The sequence below is a fragment of the Salmo salar genome, chromosome ssa02 (genome assembly GCF_905237065.1).
Source record: "Salmo salar chromosome ssa02, Ssal_v3.1, whole genome shotgun sequence".
In the NCBI taxonomy this organism is placed as follows: Eukaryota; Metazoa; Chordata; class Actinopteri; order Salmoniformes; family Salmonidae; genus Salmo; species Salmo salar.
In genome coordinates, this window is record NC_059443.1 from 41807021 (window position 1) to 41824970 (window position 17950).

At 45.5% G+C, this 17950-nt stretch overlaps 1 protein-coding gene across 1 annotated transcript in view; it reads left to right on the top strand.

Annotated features, from left to right (window-relative positions):
* Window positions 1-17950, top strand: part of LOC106583301 (forkhead box protein O3) — a 41215-nt gene that overhangs the window by 6179 nt on the left and 17086 nt on the right. The window lies entirely within an intron of this gene.

Below are 17950 nucleotides of genomic sequence, written 5' to 3' on the forward strand. Positions count from 1 at the left end.
GTCACTTGAGAGACACTTATAGCTGGTCAGCTGTCCATAGTGTAAATACCCACTGGGAACACACTGGTTGATTCAATGTCTTTTCCACGTCATTTCAATTAAATTACATAGAACCAACATGGGATAGACGTTGAATTTACGTCTGTGCCCAGGGGGTAGGCTATTCAAAAGGTACTTTTCTACAGACACATACGCACACACACACGCAGAGGCTTACCGCCTGTCTCGCCAGCAGCCTAGAGCAGCCTCTCCTGGATGTCTGCCCATTTTACTGTATCAGCCTCATTATTATACCGTCTCACTCATATCGCTGTTCTTCATTGATACAAGCTAATGTTAAGAACATAAAAATGAAATCCCAAAGTAACAAGGACAGTTAGAGGAACAAGTGTGGCTCTTGATATTGTACCTCTCAGAGAGGAGATCTTGAGGGCCAGACTTGATGAGGTCACAGGTGGGAGCGTTATAAACCCACACCATGACACTTGTCCCTGTAGAAGAACCCTTTATGGTTCCAGGTAGAACCTATTCACCCAACGGAGAACACTTTTGGAATCCTTTCTTTCGTAGAGGCACGGTTCCAAAGAAACCATTTTGTATGAAAAAGGTTTCATGTAGAGAACCCTTGTCCCTGTAGATCAGAAGAACCCTTTTAGAACCTTTGTGACATCCACAGCAGTTTGAACCGTGTGTCGTGTGTGCAGTGGGATCGACTGTAGTATCCCCTCAGGTTTGCTGTCAATCTGCTGTCAGTCGTTCCTGTTGGTTCCCCTCTCAAGAGGCTGTTTTGAAAGCTACTGTCTTGGTCTCTTTTTCTGTCTGTGTGATCGCATATGATGGTGTGTGTGTATAGACATTATGGACAGTATATGAATAGAAAAGGTGTATACAGTATATAAACTCAGCAAAAAAAGAAACATCCCTTTTTCAGGACCCTGTCTTTCACAGATAATTTGTAAAAATCCAAACAACTTCACAGATCTTCATTGTAAAGGGTTTAAACACTGTTTACCATGCTTGTTCAATGATCCATAAACAATGAATGAACATGCACCTGTGGAATGGTCGTTGAGACACTAACAGCTTACAGACGGTAGGCAATTAAGGTCACAGTTATGGAAACTTAGAACACTAAAGAGGCCTTTCTACTGACTCTGAAAACACCAAAAGAAAGATGCCCATGGTCCCTGCTCATCTGCGTGAACGTGCCTTAGGCATGCTGCAAGGAGACTTGCAGATGTGGCCAGGGTAATAAATTGCAATGTCTGTACTGTGAGACGCCTAAGACAGCGCTACAGGGAGACGGGACAGACAGCTGATCGTACTCGCAGTGGCAGACCACATGTAACAACACCTGCGCAGGATCGGTACATCCGAACATCACACCTGCGGGACAGGTACAGGATGGCAACAACTGCCCGAGTAACACCAGGAACGCACAATCCCTTCATCAGTGCTCAGACTGTCCGCAATAGGCTGAGAGAGGCTGGACTGAGGGCTTGTAGGCCTGTTGTAAGGCAGATCCTCACCAGACATCACCAGCAACAATGTCGCCTATGGGCACAAACCCAATGTCGCTGGACCAGACAGGACTGGCAAAAAGTGCTCTTCACTGACAAGTTGCGGTTTTGTCTCACCAGGGGTGATGGTCGGATTCACATTTATCGTTGAAGGAATGAGCGTTACACTGAGGCCTGTACTCTGGAGCGGGATCGATTTGGAGGTGGAGGGTCCGTCATGGTCTGAGCCGGTGTGTTGGATCGGAGGGTGAGGGCTAGGGCCATTCCCCCCAGAAATGTCTGGGAACTTGCAGGTGCTTTGGTGGATGAGTGGGGTAACGTCTCACAGCAAGAACTGGCAAATCTGGTGCAGTCCATGAGGTAGAGTTAGAGTTGCACGAGGTAGAGTTGCACTGCAGTACTTAATGCACCAGATACTGACTGTTACTTTTGATTTTGACCCCCCCCCCCCCCCCTTGTTCAGGGACACATTATTCAATTTCTGTTAGTCACATGTCTGTGGAACTTGTTCAGTTTATGTCTCAGTTTTTTAATCTTGATATGTTCATACAAATATTTACACATGTTAAGTTTGCTGAAAATAAAAACGCAGTTGACAGTAGAGGTCGACCGATTATGATTTTTCAATGCAGATACCGATTATCGGAGGACCAAAAAGGCAGATTGTTATATATATATTTGTAATAATGACAATTACAACAATTCTGAATGAACACTTTTATTTAAACTTAATATAATACATAAATAAAATCAATTTAGTCTCAAATAAATAATGGAACATGTTCAATTTGGTTTAAATAATCCAAAAACACAGTGTCGGAGAAGAAAGTAAAAGTGCAATATGTGCCATGTAAAAAAAGCTAACGTTTAAGTTCCATGCTCAGAACATGAGAATATATGAAAGCTGGTGGTTCATTTTAACATGAGTCTTCAATATTCCCAGTTAAGAAGTTTTAGATTGTAGTTATTCTAGGAATTTATTAGGACTATTTCTCTCTATAGCATTTGTATTTCATATTCCTTTGACTATTGGATGTTCTTATAGGCACTATAGTATTGCCAGCCTAATCTCGGGAGTTGATAGGCTTGAAGTCATATACAGCGCTGTGCTTCAAGCATTGCGAAGAGCTGCTGGCAAACGCAGGAAAGTGCTTTATGAATGCTTAAGAGCCTGATGCTGCCTACCACCGCTCAGTCAGACTGTTCTATCAAATATCAAATCATGGACTTAATTATATTATAATAAACACACAAATACAAGCCTTAGGTCATTAATATGGTCAAATCCGGAAACTATCATTTCGAAAAAAGAAAAAAAAAGTTTATTCTTTCAGTGAAATACGGAACCGTTCCGTATTTTATCGAACGGGTGGCAACCCTAAGTATAAATATTGCTGTTACATTGCACAACCTTCAATGTTATGTAATAATTATGTAAAATTCTGGCAAATTAATTACGGTCTTTGTTAGGAAGAAATGGTTCGCAAGAGAAACAGTTCGCAATGAGCCAGGCGGCCCAAACTGCTGCATATACCCTGACTCTGCTTACACTGAACGCAAGAGAAGTGACACAATTTCTCTAGTTAATTTCCCTGGCCTGTTAACATGAATTTCTTTTAAATAATATGCAGGTTTAAAAAATATAGTTGTGTATTGATTTTAAGAAAGGCATTGATGTTCATGGTTAGGTACATTGGTGCTACGATTGTGCTTTTTTTGTGAATGCGCTTTTGTTAAATCATCACCCGTTTGGCGAAGTAGGCTGTGATTCGATGATAAATGAACAGGCACCGCATTGATTATATGCAACGCAGGACAAGCTAGTTAAACTAGTAAGATGTGTAGTTAACTTGTGATTATGTTAAGATTGATTGTTTTTTATAAGATAAGTTTAATGCTAGCTAGCAACTAACCTTGGCTCCTTGCTGCATTTGCGTAACAGGTGGTCATCCTGCCACGCAGTCTCCTCGTGGATTGCAATGTAATCGGCCATAATCGGCGTCCAAAAATGGCAATTACCGATTGTTATGAAAACTTGAAATCAACCCTAATTAATCGGCCGACCTCTCATTGACAGTGAGAGGACGTTTCTTTTTTTGCTGAGTTTACATATGAACACATCCACTGTACATGTAGGCTATGTTGTGATGGTTTTACCCTCACAATTTAACGGTGAGATCCTCCAAAACATGAGAAAATCGTCAGGGCTAGTTTGATTGCTCACTACTTACTGTGAATAGACATGGTTAGTACAGGGTATCACAAGGGGCATGTTTACCAGGGCACAATGTTGTGGAGCGTTCAGGTGTTACGTAGAACAAACATGCCTCTCTGACATGTTAGAATCAGTAATAATGTGGGCTCTATTCATGACATTGCAATGTTCAAAAAAGCTTGGAACACGGCCCAAAAAGCAGCTTTGGAAGGACCACAGTTATTAATCAACACTAGAACACATAGACGATTCAGAACTACACTAATACCACCCCATAAAAGAGTGAAAATCACACGTCAGTTCATCACCTACCAGGTATTCCATGCTTGGCAAGGGTCAGTTTAGTCTTTCACAACCAGGCTCATAGTAATGAAACAAACACTTTATTGGTGTACATGTGAGAAATGCTTGGAGGCCTGGGGTTTTAAGTGTTTGTTTTCCATTTAAACGCAACTTTGTCTTCATGGTCTGTATGTCTCTCTGTGTGGAGTTCGGCCGTCTTCACATAAACACCTGTTGTAGTCTATGTTTCTAAACGAGCCCTTTGTGTGTCCCAAATGGTGCCCAATCCCATAAGGGCCCTGGTCAAAAGTAGTGCACTATATAGGGAGTAGGGTGCACTTAGGTAGTTACGAGTTGAGGAGTATGTCGAGTTCAGTCCTTTAGTCTGCTTAGCCTTAATCACCAAGCGCCTGACTGACTCTTAACTCTTAAGTCCATCCCATTTAAGTGAGCGCTGCCAAGGTGTGTCTGCAGGTGGCTTAGCCCTTGTTATCCCTGCCCTGTACCTCGACGGCAGTGGCACCGCTAACAGACGCTAACCATGCTAACAGACTCTAACCGCTAAGCGACAGCCCAGCTCTATCTTTAGCACTAGTGTCACCCAGTCAGCGAGCCCGACAGTTACGAAACAGGCTAATTAGGGGGTTTGACTCCATGGAAGATTGAGGAAGTCTGAGGGCCAGGGTTATTATGAACCCACGGTTATTATGAACGGTGCGAGACGAGAGGCGCGGTCCATCCCAGGTAATGAAGGTGTTTAGGAAAGTTGTTTTAAAGCAAGGCGTAATTGTAGTAATAGCCCTGGCCTGGTTTCATTGAGAGACGTGGTAGGTAATGTCAATATACACTTAGAGGAAACACTCGCATACCCAGGCCTGAGGAGACAGTGTTTAATGCGACACAACCCCATCGTCCGTACAGCAGCCATTTGTAGGTAATAAAAAAACGTATGGCATAATCGATGATCACTTTCAAATGATGGACTGTGCAGGGATTTAACATCCAGTTGTTGACCAACTGCTTGGATGCAAATACTGTCCCGGACTCGCAGCACAGTCCAAATTATGAGTCAGTTGTTTGTAGATGCTATCTCCCTCCCATCCCCATCCACATTCCCATACTTACACAATCATATCAGGCACCCTAATTATTCGTAATGTGCGTGCGAGTGTGTGTGAGAGTTGGATAAGGTTGCCCGCATCATACGCTACATTCCCATTTCAATGAATAGGCAAACGCATTTGATGTGGGAACAGTTTTTTTTCTATTTTTTTTGCGGGAAAAGAAAAGAAAATAAAAGACGAAAATATTGGTAAGTCTCTGATGAAATGAACTGAAATGGTATGGTTTGCGGAGGAGGATGAGAGGGGGAGGGGTCGGCTGAAAGGAGAGGCACAGGCAGACGGCTATTGTATGTAGTAGTTCTAATCTGGTCCAAAAGCAGGTAGTCTTTTCAGCTTCCAGTTCCTCTCGCTCTCTCTCGGTCTGGAATGGACACTGGATTACCTCTTGGTCCTAGACAGTACTGACAACAACCAACAGCTGACTATAAATACCGGCTCTTCTAACTTCTAGGAAGGCTGGAATCTGAAGCCCTGGCCTGAATTTAAGCATCTCCTTCGAGGAGGCTACTGTAGTGCGTGGGCTTTGTGGTGTTGGCCGCGCGCACATGCATGTGCTCAAACACACAGGCTTAGAAAAACGAACTCACACGTATGAGGGCAAGCACACACACAGAACATACACACACATGATGCTGACAACACACAACAAAGGGTCAACAGTGAGTGGTGGTGTGTCTTTGTGGGGGATACTGCAGGGGGAGGGGTTGTCTTAGGCCCCTCTGATTGGTGTGACAGCTTGTCACTGCAGAGAATGGTGCACAGCCTTGGCGCTGACTTCCTAATGTCTTATAACGGTGTGTTTTAACAGTGCATGTGTGTGTAATGCCTGCAGGGGCTAATAACGTCATTTGGTTCAAGGGAATCTCCTGTGTTAGGGGCTAATGAAGATGTTGTGTGTGTGTGTGTGTGTGTGTGTGTGTGTGTGTGTGTGTGTGTGTGTGTGTGTGTGTGTGTGTGTGTGTGTGTGTGTGTGTGTGTGTGTGTGTGTGTGTGTGTGTGTGTGTGTGTGTGTGTGTGTGTGTGTTGCCTGCATGTGGAATTAGTTTTTTTCCCTTTGTTTTGGAGGAGAATGAGTATTTCTTAATGACCTCTGTGTGTGTGTGAGTGAGAGAGGGGGGGGGGGGCTGGTCTCTGAATGTGTGTGGTTCTCTGTGCTACTTAGGGTATGTGTGTGTGTGTGTGTGTGTGTGTGTCGCACAGTGTGTGTGAGCTGCAGGCAGTCAGATGCCAGGGGATTGGCGTCAGGTTGGAGCGGGTGCGTCAGTCAGACGCTGTAATCTGAAGTGACGAGACTGTTATTTATAACGTGTCTGTAGGTAACGGGCGGTCCAGGCCAAGAGGGCATAGGGTCAGCAGAAATCAGCCAAAATAGAAAGCGTCAGGAGGATGGGGGGGGGTGTAATGACAGGGTTGTCTTCATTAGGCATCAAATGAAGGAAAATGGACTGAAACACGGAGGGAATCATTTTTGTTTTCTGTTGAAAATTTTTGTAGAACATTTTCCGTTGCCTGCCCTAATGAACACGACCCAGGTCTCCGCTGACAATCACACAATCTTATTACAGTGTTACAACACAGTCATTACTCATGAAGGGGATAAAGTCAATTTGATCAGATCTGTTTAGTTATTGATTTCTACAAACATGACACTGACATGTGTGCCAACCTCTGTGGAGAGATGTACAGACAGTCATAGTACTGTTGGGACACACAGGCCTTAGCAGAAGTAGGAGATAAACACTCCAGTTGGGAAATAAGAGGGATATGGCTATCTCTGTGTGTGAGAGAGTTTGTGTGTGAGATGGAATATGTGTATGACTTTGTGTGTAAAAGCTTAGCACAGAAAGGAGAGTGTGTGTGTGTGGGTGGTGAGTTTGTGTGTGCGTCTGTGTTGAGGGTGGGTAGTCTGAGGGTGCAAGACTGGAAACCATCCTAGACTTCAGCTGATTCATATTTTATCCTCTCTTTTGGCCCAGGGGAATGGTGTAATTTGAGAGAGGCGCACACAATGAGAGCACAGATGATACAAGCTGGATAGATTTATGATGTCTGATTATGAACACCTTATACAGTATCTCTCTCTTGTCACGCACTCTCTATTATGTACATGCATGCACACTCCAGCCAGGTCACTCCAGATCCAAGGCGATATTTGACATTCATCCAGGTTGTTGGGAGATGCCTTCAAAAACTATACACTAGGGGCAATGGTGAGCGCTATTACCATCAAGTGGGCTTGCTAGTGAGCACCGAGGGTCACGTGTTCAATCACAGTACTAGGCACTCATTTGTAACAATATCCCAAACCTTAACTCTTACCTTAACCATTTGGAAATAATTACAATAATTTAAAAAAAAGATTCTTACGCAATTTTTCTCCCCATTTTCGTGATATCCAATTGGTAGTTACAGTCCCATCGCTGCAACTCCCCTAACCCGAACGACTCTGGGTCAATTGTGCGCCGCATCATGGGTCTCCCGGTCGCGGCCGGCTGCGACACACTCCGGTATCGAACCAGGATCTGTAGTGACGCAGCTAGCACTGCGGTGCCTTAGACCACTGCGCCACTCGGGAGGCCCCTTAATGCCTAAATTTAACCGTCGAAATTTGACATTTGCGATGATGACTCCCTCTCTTCCCACCAACCTTCAGGCAGTCAGCGCAGCAGTTCTAAGTGATAGCGTTTTCCCTTTGAAATTACACAATTATATTCCCACTGTCTCTATCTCACAGATATAATACCACACTGTCTGTCTTTATTGACCAATTTCAATATGTTCTCTCGTTCCTTCTCTACGTCTCCCCTCAGGTTTATCCTAGCATGGCCAATTCAGGTTAAATGTCTTACTCGTTAGGAGTCTCCTGCCTCTGCCAGTTACCCAGAGTGCCATAAGCAGCATGCGTTTCCTTACAGCCATCACATCTCTCACAGACCTTATCTCACCAATAATGACACTGCATGGATTTCCCCTCTCCAGCTGTATCTGTATCATTTGAAATATGTTGGAAATGGCACTTATTCCCTATTCAGTGCACTACTTTTGACCCGGTCCCATAGAGATCTGATCAAAAGTAGTACACTATGTCGGGCATAGGATGCCATTTGGGACACAGCTCTAGTTACATAGGGTTACTCACTTGGAGGGTTTCCATGTTGAGACTTACCACACTACACAACCCTTTCTCTAGTTTTCTCAGGCAGAGGTTTGTAAAGGCAGTGTTGTGAGTGAGGCTAGGTCTTTAGGATGTGGACTCTGCTCATTTAAAAAAATTTTTAAAAAAATATGGCAAAGTGGATCGCCATTCCTGCAGCGTCGCATCATCACCCTCTGACTGGGCTGGCTCCTACCATACCACACACACTATCCCTTTGCCTTGGAGCACCACCCATGGAGGAACACTGTGTTCTTGGTGGTGAGGCCCGTGGGGAGGGTGGGTATGATGAGAGAGAAAAGTAATGTAAATGTGGTCGTTCTTTTGTTTTGAAACTTGCTGGACTTGGGGCGGATTGGCTCTTTAGGGAGGTGTGGCGTTGTTTGGTAAGAGTCAAATGCTTTTAGTGAAGCCTTTTACAGCTTGGGACTTGGTGTGCCGAGGCACTTTACGAGTTTGGAACGTCCACAGTCAAGTGAAGGAAGGGAGGATGGGGGGGGGGTTTCTGTTCTCAGCATTGGGCCAACATTGGATCCTCTGAGAAAGCACATCTCTTTCTACATTTCTCTCTCTACCCTGCCAGGGTTGGATGGGGGGTGCCAAAGGGAGAAGGAGGGGGAGCGGATGGGGAAGTAAAGAGGGAAGAGTGGGAGGCCTGCTTCTGTTGCTCTCTCTATAGAGCAACAACTCTCCAGCTAACTGACTGGGTGCACAATGAGTTAAAAAGGCAGCCATCCACAACTAGGCCTATATTCCAACGTAGTAAAAAGAGACACTGAGAGTCCTAGACCTTTCGGTGGAATTGTATTGTGCCCAATAAAAGCTGGATGTGGTCGGTCCCCATGGTAAAGGGCTTTATTTTCATCCCAAACCAAATATTTATCCTTCCTCTTGGCTTGTGTTCGCTCACCAAAAGGCTTTTGTTTTGGAGGATTTGGTGGTGTGTGTGTGTGTGTGTGTGTGTGTGTGTGTGTGTGTGTGTGTGTGTACGTGAATGTGAAGGCGGTAAGACAACTCATTGCGCTGATATACGGAGTCCTGTCTAATTTCTTTTTTTTTGCCGTTTATTTGTGGTTCTAGTTCCATTGTATGCGGTTCAGAAAATGTATGCACACTGGTAGACATCTTGTTTGTCTGTAGGAGATGAGTCTCAATGGGAGTGACTCAGATATTAGCAACGATGTCCTTCAAGTCGATTTCAAGCTCCACATCAGGCTCCCTTCTGCTGAAAGCAAATTTGATTTGTCACATGCGCAGAATACGACTGGTGAAGACTTTACCGTGAAATGTTTACGTACGACCCCTTTAACTTGCGCGTGGGTTGTTTTGGGAGCTATTCATTTGGATGGGTACAAAGTGAAGCCTGTCTGTTCCCATTCTTTCTTGAACATGAAAAATAATACATTTTATTTGTAGAGCCCTTTTCATTACATGGATAAATCACAAGGGCTCATGAAGCAGCTGGTAACATATTGCTACTGTGTTCAATGAAAGGTTGTCGGTGCTTGGGGAATAACTTGGTCTGTCTATGAGCGAGTCGGTGAGTCTGTGGATAAATATGTGGCTCTGTTCGTGTGTGTCTGTTTGGGTGCATGTCAATGTGTATTATGCAGTGGAGGCTGCTGAAGGGAGGATGGCTCTTAGTAATTGCTGGAACTGCGCAAATGGAATGGCATCAAACACATAGAAACCATGTGTTTTGATATCTTTCTACTTATTCCGCTCCAGCCATTACCACGAGCCCATCCTCCCCAATTAAGGTGCCACCAACCACCTGTGGTATTATGTATATGTGGGCACATACTGTATACCTTTGTGTGTGTGTTTGTGTGTGTGTGTCAGAGAGAGTGCTCGCATGCGTCTGCACGGCTGATGAGCTCAGTGGGAGTTTGGTTCCCGGGGGAACGACTTCTCATTAATAATTCAGAAGAGGCTCATTATCAAGGCAGTGCAGATTTCTCCCTGATTTCACCTTAATTGCAGGCAGCCTGCTCCACTCAGGCAAGGCAGCAATCCCAGCCCTAGCACAGCCCTCATATTCACTCTGCCTTCAGTAAACCTGGGTTTAAATACTATTTGAAATCTTTCAAATACTTTGAGCGTTTGAGCTAGTCTGTCTGGAGTGCCAGATGGGCGATGTTTGGGGGGTTTTCCATTTTGATACTATTCTATTGGTTCCATTGCGCCAGGCAAGCTCAATCAAGCCCAGCTAAAGCATTTGAAATGATTTCGAATAGTATTTGAACCCAGGTTTGACTCTCTGCCTCCAGTATTCACCCCAGCTCTCTCCCGTTCTCCTCCTTCCTTCATACGGCCACAGCAATGTTGCCTTCTGTATTGCGCTGTACACCTCCCCGTACCGCGCGCGGAACATCACAAACATACTATTTGTACTTACTTACAGATCAGATGAGCAGTTGCTACAGTAGGTTCAGTATCTTGCTACAGCAATGTTTGCGGAATGTCATGTGTTGTTATGGTTGCTATAGTGATAAAGGCCTACGGTGTGTTGACGTTGAGAACGCTGACATTGTTTTATGTAAGGCAACTCGACCATGTGTGTTCCGTTTAGGCTTTTTCCAGTCTTTATTGTTGTTATGATAAAACTATCTTGGTATTCATTGTACAGTGTGATGAAATTGGTTTTTATGTAATGCAACACCATCATGTACGTAATGTACTCGCTGATGGTTTTCCGTTCCGTCTTTTGTCCTTCTTAATGACCGTGTGGTGCGGAATCCCCATTGAGAACACAGACTAATGGTTGTGAACCTGTCATATTTGCATATAGATAATCAACCATTTGCTGACATGAGCATGGTGTTACTTTATCTGTTTTTTTTTTAAACGTTTATATATATTTATTTTAAAAAATAAAGTAAGAAAAGCATGTCGTTACATAAACAGTGTATGATTCTCTCTTCATATGGAGATACTGTACACTGGAAGCCATATTTCTCTCAGAGCCACAAAAGAACATCATCACAGAAAATCTAGGTGCTCATATTTCATATATCATAACACAATATGCAGCGATTGATGAGGGCGAGAAAACGAGAGGGAGGAGAGGGTGAAGAAAGTGGAAGAGCGAGGAGGGGAGAGAGGGAGAGAATAGAGGCTGGGTGGGTGACACTATCTTTGGGCAGTTTGAGGTGGCGTGTTTCCGTCTGTCCCACCCCTCTCAGCCTGTCTGACACTGTGCGTGCGTGTGCATGTGTGTATATCTGGGCCATCTATCAGTGTGTGTGTGTGTGTGTGTGTGTCCGTGAGAGAGGGATGACCCAGACACACAATCAGTGTGTGTGTGTCCGTGGGAGAGTGTGTTTCTGGGCCTTCTATCAGTGTGTGTGTGTGAGCCGTCTATCAGTGTATCTAAGGTTCCCGCAGCCACATGGCTCGACGGGTAACCACCCTAAAGGGGATGAAGAGGGCTGGATCACAAAGGGAAATGTAGTTACCGTTGACAGAACCTTGACATATCGTTGTCTGGTTGATATGAGAGTGAGGAGGAGACCGGGGCTGAGAACAGTTACAGTGTTTGCTTCTTATGCTAATGGCTACTGGCTATTCATGTACACCTGCATGTAGCCTACTTCCGCCCGTGCAGTTGATGGATTTGGCTGTTGGTGGTCAGCTGGGTCACTCCAGGTACAAGTTGCTTTCAGAAACAGGTCTAGGATCAGCCTACCCTTCCCTTATCCCAACTTTATGCACCTGGGGGGAAGGGTACAAATTGGATCTTGGATCAGTATCTAAGCCAAACTTCAGCCTACGGTTCTACATTGGGGCTGCTCTGTTCACTGGTGGTAGGGGTACAGTTACAAAAATCCCCAAATGTTTTCATAGTTCGCTGGTTTTTCAGAAGTCCTCTTTGAAGGATTTCTGGAATCGGCAGGGAATGAACTCTGAGGGAATTCTCCAACCTGGAATTCTTCACAAAAAAAACTGTGCATTTTAGGGAATTTTCCAACCCTAGTAGGGACTGTAGCAGCAGGGGTAGTGAGGGGGGTTAGCGGTGGCCAGCAGGCCGGCTGACCGTCAGGGGCTGAAATCTGACTGTCCTAACTGGATTTGTGTGTCAGTGGGGATGAATGTAAGGTCAGGATGCGGGGTCCAGTGTTTAGTATTCTGACCATGTGAGGAGGGCTGAACTCAGAGCCAGCAGATAGCCCGGAATGATCCCAGTACGTATGTCTCCCTCAGTTTCACTCTCTCTACATGCGTCTCTCTCTGCTTCTGTCTCTCTCTCTTACTCTTTTTCTCTCTCCCTCTCTTTTGCTCTCCCTTTGTATCTTGGGCTTTTTTCTCTCTCTCTCTGTTTCCACCTCCCTGTGTCTCTCTCTCTAGATCTTTTCTCCCGCTCTCTCCTTTTGACTCCCTTTCTCTCGTATATTGGGCTTTCCTTCTCTCCCACACCCACTTCCTGTCACTCAATCCCTTCACTTCTCTCCTCTCTTGCTCTATTTCACACTTTCAGTCACTTTCATTCCTCCTCGCAAAGTACCCCTTTTACCACTCATTTCCCCATCCCTCGGTCATTTATTCCCTCTCCTTTCATCCTCTTTTGATGTCCTGTTTCATCTCTCCTTCTTTCTCTCCTTCAGTCATTCTTTTATTACTAAAACTAACATGATAAACGCCTCGCTTTTCTTCTCTGTAAATGCCAGTCTTAGAGTTGTCTCTGACTGTATCCGACTGACGTTTTCCATTGTGAGTTTGGGGCCTATAGTTGCTATAGTCGCCTGTGAACCACAGGTGTATCCATCATTGATGGACAGCCAGGCTAGGGCTACAGTCGGCTGTTACAGCGGTAGGTTCAGCTCTGTATCCATTCTGATGTATCCGGAAAATAACCATAAAGGGTTCTTTGGTGGTCCCTGTAAGAGAACCTTTATGGTTCTACTAAAGAAGAACCTTTGGTAAAAAGGATTCTACCTGGACCCCAAAAGGATTCTCCTACAGGGACAGCTGAATAACCTTTTACGGTTCGAACGTTTTAGTAAGTGTGTACCAGAGAGCTTCAAGGATTGATCCAGACTGAGGTCTTGGCAGGACTTGACAGCTACACCTACCATAAAGTTATTTGACAATGGGGTGCATCTCAATAGTTTAAGTCTCCTTCTCTCATCCCCTTCATTCGGTGGACACATTAAAGCAGGTTTAAACGGTTTGATCTCTCCTATCCTTTGTTTTTTCATCAGTACATACAAAAGGAGAGAAGGCTAGGAGACGATGCTACTTCGGACTATTATACCCGGTATGTCAGACAATGCTACTTGTGTCTATTGAGATACACACCATGCGTAGAGGTAAGACGCTCAGTCATGTTGCTAACCTCTCCTTAGCTGTGTCCTGAGGCAGTGAGAGCATGGTAAAGGTCACTGCTTGTTGTTCCGTGTTGTCCTCCTTTCCCTTGTTCTCTCCATTGCCTTGCAGAGGACAGGAAAGAGGGGATAGGTCAGGGTTGGCGTATGGATCCATGATCTTTTGTCATTTGGGAGAGGATTCAGGAGAGAGAGAGAGAGAGAACAGGCGTGTGTGAGAGAGAGCGCAGACGGAGAGACAGAGAAGGAGAGGGAGATGAGGATGAGTGGATTAGAGCTTCCAAGCAGGACTGGAAGCCAGACTTGGCTGCACTTCAGCTACTCTGCGCACTTCAGCTCAAGTGTGCGTCCATTAGTGCACTCCCACTGCACTCAGAAATGCATACAGTCAGACACACACACAGTTTTGTATTGCTATCCTTGTGGGGACCAAAGAATTGCTTCCCATCTAAAATCCTCTTTTCCCTAACCCTAAATCTAACCTTAAACCTTAACCTAACCATAACCCTAACCCTATGCCTAACCTTAACCCCAAACCCCTAACTGTAAACCTAACCCTAATTGTAACCCTAATTGTAACCCTAACCGACACAATGTCCCCATTTGTCTGAATTTTCCTTGTTTTACTGTCCTTATGAGGACTTCTGGTACCCACAAGGATAGTTAAACACACACACACACACACACACACACACACACACACACACACACACACACACACACACACACACACACACACACACACACACATATATATATTCACTGTAAAATTCACACAGTATATAGCCTACTTTCGTGCAAATAAAAAAACCACAGGCACACAAAGACGTAACCCTCCTTCCCTTCACATGTACCTCATTTCACTCAAGTTCTACTCTGGTCTGGACTCACTGGTCTAGACTCAGTCACTGTATGTTACAGTTACTGTAAAAACACACACACACACACACACACAACCTCTCTTAGCCCACCAGACTGCTCAGTGCTTCCCGACAAAATAAATAATTAAATGAGAGCAATAACAGCTTCCGAAAAAAGATCCCTCAATTAGAACAGAATGGCTGAATGGGGTGAGGCGGGGGCTGTGTGTGTGGGGGAGTGGTATTTCGGGAACTCAGACACACACTATTACATAAGGGAGACCGTGACCCAAGAAGGTTTTATGCAGTTGTGCGACGTTAATTTGTCCCCCCCTTAGCAATCAGCTTAGCAAAAGTATTTTCTCAAATCCTTACAAGTGATCCATGCAGACGGACCAACAGGGGAGGCAAATAAATCAGTGGTGTAGAAGAGAGGGTGTGTGTGTGTGTGTGTGTGTTTGTGTGTGTGTGGCTGAAGTTTGTGTGTCTGAATGTTATGAATGTATGTTTGTCATAAGGGAGAGATTGTTTGGTTGTGTTACTCGTGTGTGTGTGTGTGTGTGTGTGTGTGTGTGTGTGTGTGTGTGTGTGTGTGTGTGTGTGTGTGATTAATGTATTTCTGTCATAAGGGAGAGGTTGTTTGGTTGTGTTACTCGTGTGTGTGTGTCGGTCGGGAGAGCAGACTAGGATGGTTGCTGGTGGGATGAACTCGTAGGCGGGAAGGTGGGACCTAGAAGGCCTGAGTGACACGCTGACAAGAGAATGGGGAAAGGGGGGGTGATCAGATGCCTGCACTCTCGGGCAAGAGAGGGGGAGTGAGGGGGGGGGATTGACAGCTGAAACATGGTTGAGAGCTTGCAGGGTTGACAGGTGTGTGTGTGTGTGTGTGTGTTTGGAGGTGAGTGTGTGCAGTCTCAATGTGATTGCCTGTCTTTTGTACATAAGACATCTAGGCAGCTTCATCTAGCCACCTTTTCACACTCCGTCGCTAGCCACTCTATCATTCCATCTTTGTCTCAGTCGTCCCTCAAATACACTGTTCAGTCTTGGAGCCGAAACTCTCTGTCCTCTATCCACCCAGCCCCATTTGCACCTGTGCAGTCACGTGGTCCCCAAGCAGCGAGTGGGCGTACATGCGTCTCATTTTCTGTCTGCATGTCATCTGAGGCTTGAGTCTGTTTCAGAGCGCTGTTGGCATCAGGCCAGATTGCATCACTTAGCCTCACTTTGCTCCCGTGTTAGCGTGGCTAACGCTGGGCTACGCTAGGCAGCTCTGTGCCGGTCTCACAAATGTTTCATAGGGACAAATGCAGCATCCCATCATCTGTTTGGGTGTTAAATATACTAACGCTACCACCAACAAATTATTCAACACCCTAACCCACTAAGCAAGCAAGCCACCATTGCGTGGGGGACAATTGGTGCCGTGCTTGTATGAATCCCGGGTAGTGTTCATTATGACATGCTACGGAAAATGTTTTCAAACATTTTGCTACGGAAAATGTTTTCAAACATTTTGCAACAGAAAACGTAAATGAGTGTTTGTTGTTGTAGAACTCCATGTAGCCCTTCCCTGTTTCAGTCTATTTTCTTCCTTTTGATACCTAATGAACTCAACCCAGCTATGTAGAAGGATACAGGCAAATGTTTACCATTATCCTAGTAAATGTCATCCATGTTGTTTTCAACATTTAGCGTCGGGCATCTCTGCACTGGGCATAGCCCCAGAGCGAAGGAAGGAGGACATTGGGAAAACAGATGAGGAATGAAAGAGTGCGAAGCAGAGACGTGTGTGTCCGTGTGTCCGTGTGTCGGTCTGTGTCTAAGCATGTGTCTGAAGACATAAAGCAGTAGCTACGTAGCGCCGTGGACCAGAGTGCAGGGAAGTGACATTGATAAAGAGAGGAAATGAACGCGAAGGCTACAGGGTTGGAGAACATGGGGAGATTGGAACGAGGGAAGGAAAAAAATGACGTCCCAGCAATCGAGAGAAAGTGGGAGCGATAGATTTGGAGCAAGGGAGAGATAAAAAGCGATAATTAAGATGAAGTGAATGAACGGTGTGAACGATGAGGGAAGAGATTTGGAGAGAGTGAATAAGAGATTGGGCAAGGGGGGTGGAGGGGGAGAGAGAGAGTGACAGAGGAGAAAAGGGGGGGCTGAGTCTCTGCTTTTATGGTGGGGTGATTGCGTGACTGAGAGGAGAGTGCAGCGCCGTGTATAATGCTCTCAAGACGGACATTAATACGCGCTGCCTGACTCAGTCTCTCTCTTCCTTCATTCTCTCCTGCGTTCCACTCCTTCTCTCTCTCTCCATCTCTGCTAATGATCCACGCGTCTTGCCACACAGCCGGGCTGAGTGATACCCACTGACAGTGCCACTCAGGCGGAAACTCTGCAGGCCCCTTCTAGGAGAAGAGGCGACACACACACACACACACACACACACACACACACACACACACACACACACACACACACACAAGCACATTCAACAGTACTGATAGACATAATGGTGCTTTCATCCCTCTGTAGAGGAGGCAATACAATATATATCCTGTATGCCTTCGAGCGACCCGTGTATGACTTTAGTCTGACTCTATAATCCCCATTGGCCTATGTGGCCACACTCCCCTACACAGCCCCGTATGCCCTCGGGCAGTACGGCCCCATGCACGAACCCATGCATCCTACTCCATCCCCTTACAACCCTGCACAGCATACATATACAGTACATATGTCTCAGTGCAGCATAAGCCCATACAACCCTGTACACCCCCTGTGAACCAGGTCTCATTTTCCTGCCCTAATCCGCCATGCCTCGTGCAATCCCATACATCCTTACCCAGACCAATAGATAGACCGTACGTCCCCGTGCAGTATACGTCCCCATGCAGCATGACCCCATTCATCCGTACAGTCTCATACAGCCCCATACAATCTGACATAGACCTATACGCCCCTTATGAACCAGGTCTCATTTCCCCGCTCGAACAGTAATCCGGTGGCCCGCCCAGCCGTGACTGCTGCCGAGAGGGAGAGGTTAGGTCAAGAATTAGGTCATGGGCCCAATAGGAGCCCACTCCTCCAATTAGCGAGTGGATTACGCAGGGGCGTGTGCTTATCTGCGTCAGCACGCTGGCAGCTCCAGCCGCTCCTAATCCAGACACGGCCTCTATGGTGACGGAGGGTCCTGGGAAAACTAAGTAACCCACGCTTCTCATTCTTCTGCTCACTAATCCCCTCCCGACTTCACAAAAAAAAAACACTGATACATTCAGGTGCTGCTGATTGTGTCTCGTACACTTTGAGGAGTTGAGGAGAATGCTAGGGTGTTAGGGTTTCATTAGTAGTTGAAGTGGTCCTACTTTCAAAACGTTCCTGCACGGTTCACAGTCAATAAGTAGTCTCGAACATCAACTGAATTTAAATGCTTTCCCTTTTGCTTTCCCTTTTCCATTTATTTTGTCT